Source organism: Erinaceus europaeus, chromosome 8 (assembly GCF_950295315.1).
Source record: "Erinaceus europaeus chromosome 8, mEriEur2.1, whole genome shotgun sequence".
Lineage (NCBI taxonomy): Eukaryota > Metazoa > Chordata > Mammalia > Eulipotyphla > Erinaceidae > Erinaceus > Erinaceus europaeus.
Window position 1 is genome coordinate 117662120 of NC_080169.1, and position 7723 is coordinate 117669842.

The 7723-nt window shown below is 41.3% G+C and overlaps 1 pseudogene; it reads right to left on the bottom strand.

Annotated features, from left to right (window-relative positions):
* Positions 1–4208: 4208 nt before the first annotated feature.
* Positions 4209–5605, bottom strand: LOC103112847 (chromatin modification-related protein MEAF6-like; annotated as a pseudogene).
* Positions 5606–7723: the final 2118 nt, after the last annotated feature.

Genomic DNA, 7723 nt, shown 5'->3' on the forward strand with positions numbered 1-7723 from the left:
ACTTTCTACATATGAGCAGACAAAAAGACTGCATGCTAATGATATATATACTAAGGACTCAATAGCTTAAGAACTACTTTGGTTTTATGCTGGGAGATGAAGAGATTTCTTTTTTCAAAGAAAACTTTCACTTCCTTTTCACTCACTTTCTTGAATAAAGTAAATTTCACTTCAGTTAGATAAATTCAGTGTAGATCAGCTGCAGTTATGGTAAATTACAACGGAAGGTTTTAAATGTAAAAGAATACTATAAAGCAAATATACTTGCTCATTTTCTTGTGGTATTTCTTAAATGAATAATTTTAAAGCCAGTATGCCATATACAAATTAATGGTAAGTTTCTTGAAGACACGGACTGTCTTTTTTTTTTTTTTAACTTTCTATGAATCCCAATGGGACCTTGAAAACAGAGGTTTCATTTGGATTCATTGAATGCAATAGAATGAGCAAACCGTTGAAGACTCATATCCCGGTTTTTACTGATGTGTGCTCAAGTGTATAGTTGTGTTCATCTTTGAAACACTGATTTTTGTCTTTTCTCTCTCTTTTAAAAAATATGTTGTTTATTTATTGGATAGAGACATCCAGAAGTCAAGAGAATAGGGAATATAGAGAGAAAGAACAACAGAGAGACACCTGCAGCACTGTTTCACCACTTGCAAAGGCTTTCCCCCCTGCAGGTGGGAACCAGACACTGGAACCTGGGCCCTGGCACATTGTAACATGTGCGCTCAACCAGCTGTGTAACCCTCCAGCCCCTCTCTTTTTCTCTAACATTGCTTCACGGGGGAATTCTTTAGTTGGAACCAGCCATTCATGAACAGTTCTTTGTCAAATAAAGCAAATATTCATTCCTTAATTATTTTCAGCAAAATATCTGTTCCCTGATTTCAATAGATTTACGTTTTGTGTGGCTTTTTTTTTTCTCTCCTTTTTATTTGATTGTCTTTGTTAGTATTGTCAGGAGATGTTAATGGAAGTTTAAATATTTTAAATGATGTATTCAGATAAGCACAGTCAGCTCAACTGGAAACTGTTTTGCTCTTCCATGCATGCAAGTCATCTTTGACCCTAGTCCCCACTGCACTCACTGGAGGTAGCTTTGATGCTCTAGAGGTAGTGAATGAGAGACTCTATGCCCGAGATCCAGTTGCTGCCACTACCAATGTGCTAGAGCTGAGCAGTGCTCTTGTCTCCCTCTCATGAAAAACAAATATTAAAAAAAGTAAAGTAGGCAATGCATCATCAGTTGAGGGAGATAGATAGCTCAGTAAGTTAGACAAAGGATTAGTAGTTAGTATGTCTGGGAGATTGAGTTCAGTCCTTGGCACAGAGACATGACAAAGTTGAGTAGTGCATTGTTCTGTATTACACATTCTCACATAAAAATAAGTTCATATTTGCAAATTTATAATAAGATAATGCATCAGCTAAGCAAATTGGGTTTCAAATGATTCTTCTTCTTCTTCTAGCACTTGCCCTTCTTCCGTAGCCAGTCAATAGCGTCAGGTTGAGCCTGATGTAAAGTTTCGAGACCTCCTTTGAATCTGGAGAGGTGGCAGTCGTTGACTATGTGGGTCATAGTCTGTCTGTAGCCACAGGGGCAGTTCGGGTCATCTCTGACTCCCCAGCGATGGAACATAGCGGCGCACCGGCCATGGCCTGTTCGATAGCGATTGAGGAGGGCCCAATCATAACGTGCTAGGTCAAAGCCAGGTTGACGCTTGCAGGGGTCTGTGATGAGGTGTTTGTTCTTGACCTCAGCTGACTGCCAACTCTGTTTCCAAGAGACTGGAACAGAGAAGTTCAGTGTAGGCATAGGGGACCAGATTGGGTGACGAGACGTCAAGCGTTGGACAGGGTGGGTGAAGATATCCGCGTATATTGGCAGGTCTGGCCGAGCGTAGACGTGGGAAATGAACTTAGATGATGCCGCATCCCGACGAATATCTGGCGGGGCGATGTTGCTAAGAACTGGCAGCCATGGAACCGGGGTGGAACGGATGGTTCCAGAAATTATCCTCATGGAGGAATATAATTTGGAATCGAACAAGTGGACATGGGGGCTAAGGAACCATACTGGGGCACAGTATTCTGCAGTGGAATAGCATAATGCCAGAGATGATGATCGTAGTGTGGAAGCGCTTGCTCCCCATGAGGAGCTGGCCAGTCTTGCAATGATGTGATTCCTCGCGCCCACCTTTGCTACAGTTTTTATGAGATGTTTGTGAAATGACAGAGTGCGATCGAGAGTAACGCCAAGATAGACTGGCTGGGCTTCATGCCGGATTCTCGTATCGCCAAGCTGCACATTAAGCTCACGCGAGGCCGAGGCGTGGTGTAGATGGAAAACAGATGATACCATTTTTGCAGTGCTAGGGATTAGTCGCCATTTTTTACAGTAATCAGATATCAGAGACATGTCTTTCGTGAGTGTTTCCTCGAGGATGTCGAACTTGGATGCCTGAGTTGCACAGCAGATGTCATCGGCGTAGATGAACTTCCTTGAGGAAGTTTCTGGGAGGTCATTGATGTAAATATTAAATAGCGTAGGAGCCAGAACAGAGCCCTGGGGGAGACCACTGGAGACAAGTCTCCATCCGCTAGACTTGTCACCCAGATGCACCTGGAATCTTCTATTTTGGAGAAGAAACGATATAGTGTTGGCCACGCATGGAGGCAGGCATCTTGAGATCTTGACTAGGAGACCATGGTGCCAGACCGTGTCATAGGCTGCTGTGAGATCAACAAAGACAGCACCCGTCTTTAAATTCTTCTGGAATCCATTTTCAATGTAAGTTGAGAGGGCCAGGGCTTGTTCGCAGGTAGATCTTCCTGGGCGGAAACCAGCTTGGGCGGGTGATAGGAATTTCTCTATAAGATGAGAAATACGTGATAGAAGCAGCCTCTCAAGGAGTTTGTAACATACAGAGAGGAGAGAAATTGGTCTATAGCTGGCGGCCAGTGTTGGGTCTTTCTTTGGTTTCAAATGATTCTAAGTAGCAGAAACAGGGTTCCTTTTAAGACTGAAGGGTGATTTTGCTCAAAAGGAAGTCTTATCCCTGGTCAGACTACCCCACCATATGTCCTGGAATCCCGCCTCCCCACCTCTGCCCCTCTAGGGAAAGAGAGAGAGACAGGCTGGGAGTATGTATCAACCTGTGAATGCCCATGTTCAGCAGAGAAGCAGTTAAAGAAGCCAGACACTCCACCTTCTGCACCCCATAATGACACTGTGTCTATACTCACAGAGGATAAAGAATAAGGAAGCTATCAAGGGAGGGAATGGGGTATGGAGTTCTGGGGAGGGCATTGTGTGGAAATGTACACCTCTTATTCTATAGTCTTGTCAATATTTCCATTTTATAAATATAATTTTAAAAAGGAAATCTTAAAGTAAAATGACATTTATTTCAAATGTAAGAAATGTATAAAATTTAACTTTGATGTCTTTTTTTATCATTAGGAATTTAATATTAGTTTCCAGAATTCTTTTTTTTTTGGGGGGGGGTGATGTTTATTACAGAACAAGAGTGAAAACTTTCACACATCTGACAAGGCAGACTTGTTTTGATAACAGACATTATCCATATTCATTTCTACCAATATTATCACACGTGGAACATATTTTCACTAATAAAGATACCTGCATAAGTAAAGGGCAATGATTAAATGAAGTCAAAGGAAAGGTGAGGCCCCAAATCTTATCCCTTAGACTGATTCAGAACACAGGATTTAAATCAAACTACCTAGTCTTCTAATGCCAGTGGCTCCACTTTGACTACTTTTCAGAATCCCAAGAAGTCTTTGAAAGCAAATCCCAGTAACTAGACTAGACTCCTAGCAATCTCTGAGGCGTGAGGCCAGGCATCAGCATTTTTTAAGCTTCCAAGGTGATTCCATTATGGAGCCAGGATAGATCACTTCTGCTCTAGAGGCTGGTTCGCTTTGCTCAGCAAGTTCCTTAGCCAGTCAACCTGCTATACGGCGAGGGGCTCTGCTGGCCCACGCAAGCTCTCACTGGCCCTCTCCTTCATTCCAGTTCAGAACTCTATACATGTCAACTTTGGATGCAATTTTGAGCCTTTTCATATGTCTTGGTGATTTTCGGAGCAATTCTTAATCAAGCAAATACCAGTAAAGAAAATATGAAAAAATAAATTTCCACAAGGCATGATACAAATAAATAGGTGAAAAAACGATCTCAGTTTTTAAATCATGAAACATCAAAGCCTATGAAACTTTATTTATACAAAAAAATAAAAATATCTATTTTTAAAGTACTGATTTAAATTTGTTTTTCAGCTTTTCCTGTTTCCTGAACATGAAACTGCTTCCAACTCAGAAAGATTTAAGATAGGTAATTATTAAATAAACATGCTTTACCTTCCCCCTGCAAAAAAGTCAAATTTCCCATTTTATTTATGATAAACCAGATTATTTTCAGTTAAGAATATTGGCAACTGCACAAAATGGATTATCAGATATGCAGCAGGAAGTTCTGAGTTGTACAACAGCATTACAAAAAAATCTCAAAAGAAGAAGACAGGTGGTAAAAACAACAATAGAAAAATAATGAAACACAAAATAAGAAAATGTCAAATATTTACAGCCTCCCTCTGAAATGTGACCTGTGCTCCACTTTCAGCTTAAAACAAAACCAGAGAACATTTCTCAATGGGTATCACAAATGGAGGTGGTGCCCGCCAATTAGTGAGGAGAGAGACATTCATTTCAAGAAGGGAGAAATGCACAGTTAGCAACTTGCTGGATTACAACCATGTCCTGGTCTTCCTGCAGTTCTGTTACTAAAAATGACACAAAGTAAATGATCTGATATTGTCCTATGGAAATAACTTGTTTGTCACCACATTTCAAAACAAACTACTCAATCACAGGCACTGGGTCTGGGAAAGCAGAAGTGGATGGCCACGCATTCAGGTGAGGGATGTTTTATCTTTGTGGTGTGAGGTCAGAGGAGGGAAGCAGAGCTCTATAGTCTGGAAGCTTCTGCACTATGGAGTCTTCTAATAATCAGCTCTTGGTTTTTTGTTTAACTTCAGATGGATCCTGTGTCGGTTTTATTCTTTCGTTTTTTATGGCTGCTGTGATGACTCCCTGAGGAAGTAGAAGAAGCAGCCTTCTGAGGTTTCACTCCTTGCACAGATCCATCCAGATCCTCAGGGTCCTCTTGGCTGGCCTCATTTTCCTGATTGTGGAAGTCTGGAGAAGTATCACTTTCTGTCCCACTTCCTGGCTCTCTTTTTTTCAATGAGCTGGTCCTGAACTCCCGCCAATGCACTTACTGCAGCTGCTGAAGTAACTGAGGATTTACTGAAGAGGCGCTCAGCTTCCTTAAATTTCCGGTTCCTTCGATCGTTTTTGCTATTGGAGTTTTTTTGGTTGGTCAGATACCGGTCCCAGCCTCGGATAATATTGCCATACATCTGAGTGTCTTCCAGATAGCTTCCTTCAAAAGCATAGACCTGTCTCTCCAATTTGGCCAGTGCTTCCGCCAGCTCCCGCTTGTGCTTCACGAGCTCTGCCAGCTCCTGCCGGGTGTCCGGGAACTGCAGCGGTGCTGCCTTGTTGTGCATCGCCATGTTGGGCTGAGGCCTAGTTTCCAGAATTCTAAGACCCCATGGGTGTAGTTTCTCACTAATGTTTGTGTACAGCTCAACAAAACTACTGGCTATATTCTTGGTTCTCCTTCCCTCGGACCTCCAATAACTGCTGTTTTCACACTTCCCAAAGGACGGTCTGGTTATATTTATTTACTCATTTGAAATTTCATTTGGCTTAGTTATCTATTATATATATAATAGGACAGAGAGAAATCAAGAGAGAAAGGGAAGACAGACACCTGCAGATGTGTTTTACGGCCCCAGTTCTCCCCCCGCTGCAGATACTTATGCTGGTCCTTGCTCTTCGTGCCATGCTTGCTTAACCCACTGTGCTATTGCCCAACTCCCTTTAATAGATACTTTTAATAAAGCACAAGATATAATCCCTATGTTATATTTGTAGGCTGAATTCTCATTTTTAATTGAGATGGGGGTTCTCTACTCTTCTGAAGACAACTTTTTAAAAGCCCAAGAATAAGGGAGGAGACTTATGATGGTCATTTATATTTTTAGAGATAAAGACAACTTATTAGCTACTGTGATGTCATTTCCTGCTCTCACTTCAAACCACTGGTGGGTGGCAAAGTCCTGCCTTTACAGAGGATTACTTTATGAGCTTATGTGAAACAAGTATGTCAACAGACTCTTAGACAATGGAATACTACTCCATTATTACACAGGATAAAGTCAACTTTCTTCACCTCATCTGGATAAAGCTTGAAGGAAACAGGTTAAGTGAGATAAGGCAGAAAAAGAAGAATGAGTATGGAATGATCTCACACATGGACAGAACTTACGAAATAAGAATGGAAAGAGGAAACTCAAAGTAAAACTTGGACTAGTTTGGGTTTCTGCAGCAAAGCAAAAGACCTGAGAGGGAAGAGAGGGAAATCAGCAAGAAAAGGGGGATTTGGAGAGACAGTGTTTTGTAGAAACATTGCATAGCAAGATGGGAAATTATACCCAGGGACCAACAACTGTACAGCAATCTGTTAAACTTCCAATCAAACTAATGACAACACATCCAAGTAAATCAAAGAATCGTGATTATCTAGGAAAATGTATCTCATTAATCTCTGGAGGCAACTGAATGCCACCAAATTGTTCTATGTATTTACCAGATTTCTGTGCAGTCACCTAGACCTACGGTATTAAGATTCATTTTCTGGGACTGATATTTGTTCATTTTGCCCACTTTAGGTTTTATTTTTATTTTACTTTTATTGCCATTGGGGTTATCACTGAGGTTTAGTACTTGCATAAGGAATCTATTGTCCCTGTTTTGTTTTTCCTTTCCTCTTTTTTAAAAATTTTTCAATTGTCTTTATTTATTGGATAGAGACAGTCAGAAATTGAGAGAGGAGTAGGGAGATAGAGAGGGAGAGAGATAGAGAGACATCTGCAACACAACTTAACCACTTGCAAAGTTTTCTCCCTGTAGATGGGGACTGGGGACACAAGCCCGTGTCCTTGCACATTGTAACATGTATGCTCAACCAGGTGAGTCACCACCAAATCCCTTCCTTCTCTCTTCTCCTCATCTCTCCTCTCTTCTCTTTTTTCTTTTGTTGACAGAGACAGAGATATATTGAGAGGGAAGAGATAGAAAGGGGCGTGAAAGACAGATAACTTAAGCACTGCTTCACCACTTATAAAACTTCCCCACTGCAGATGGAGAGCAGGGACTTGATCCCAGGTCCTTGCTTATGGTAAGATGTGTACTCTACTGGGATCTCCATCTCCCATCCTTTTGCCAGTTTCCTTTTCCTAGAATGAGCTTCACTTCTGATGCAGCTAGTGCATATGGTCCCATTTCAAACTTAGTACTTTGCATAAAAACCTGACATCTAAATTTCCTTATGGTATTTTTTAACTGTATAACATTACAGACTCCTACCAACCTATTTCAATGACAGGACTGGCACCCTGAAACAGGGACCTGAATCTCAGATCCACACACATGCAGCAGTCCAAAGAAGACCAGATAAGTAAAGCTGCCATGGCCTGCCTTTCTACTTATGAAGAGGTTTTCCAAAGCCTCTATTGTTTCACCAAGAGACAGTTTCTCTGTCTCTGGAACATTTTGCTCTGGGCCACAC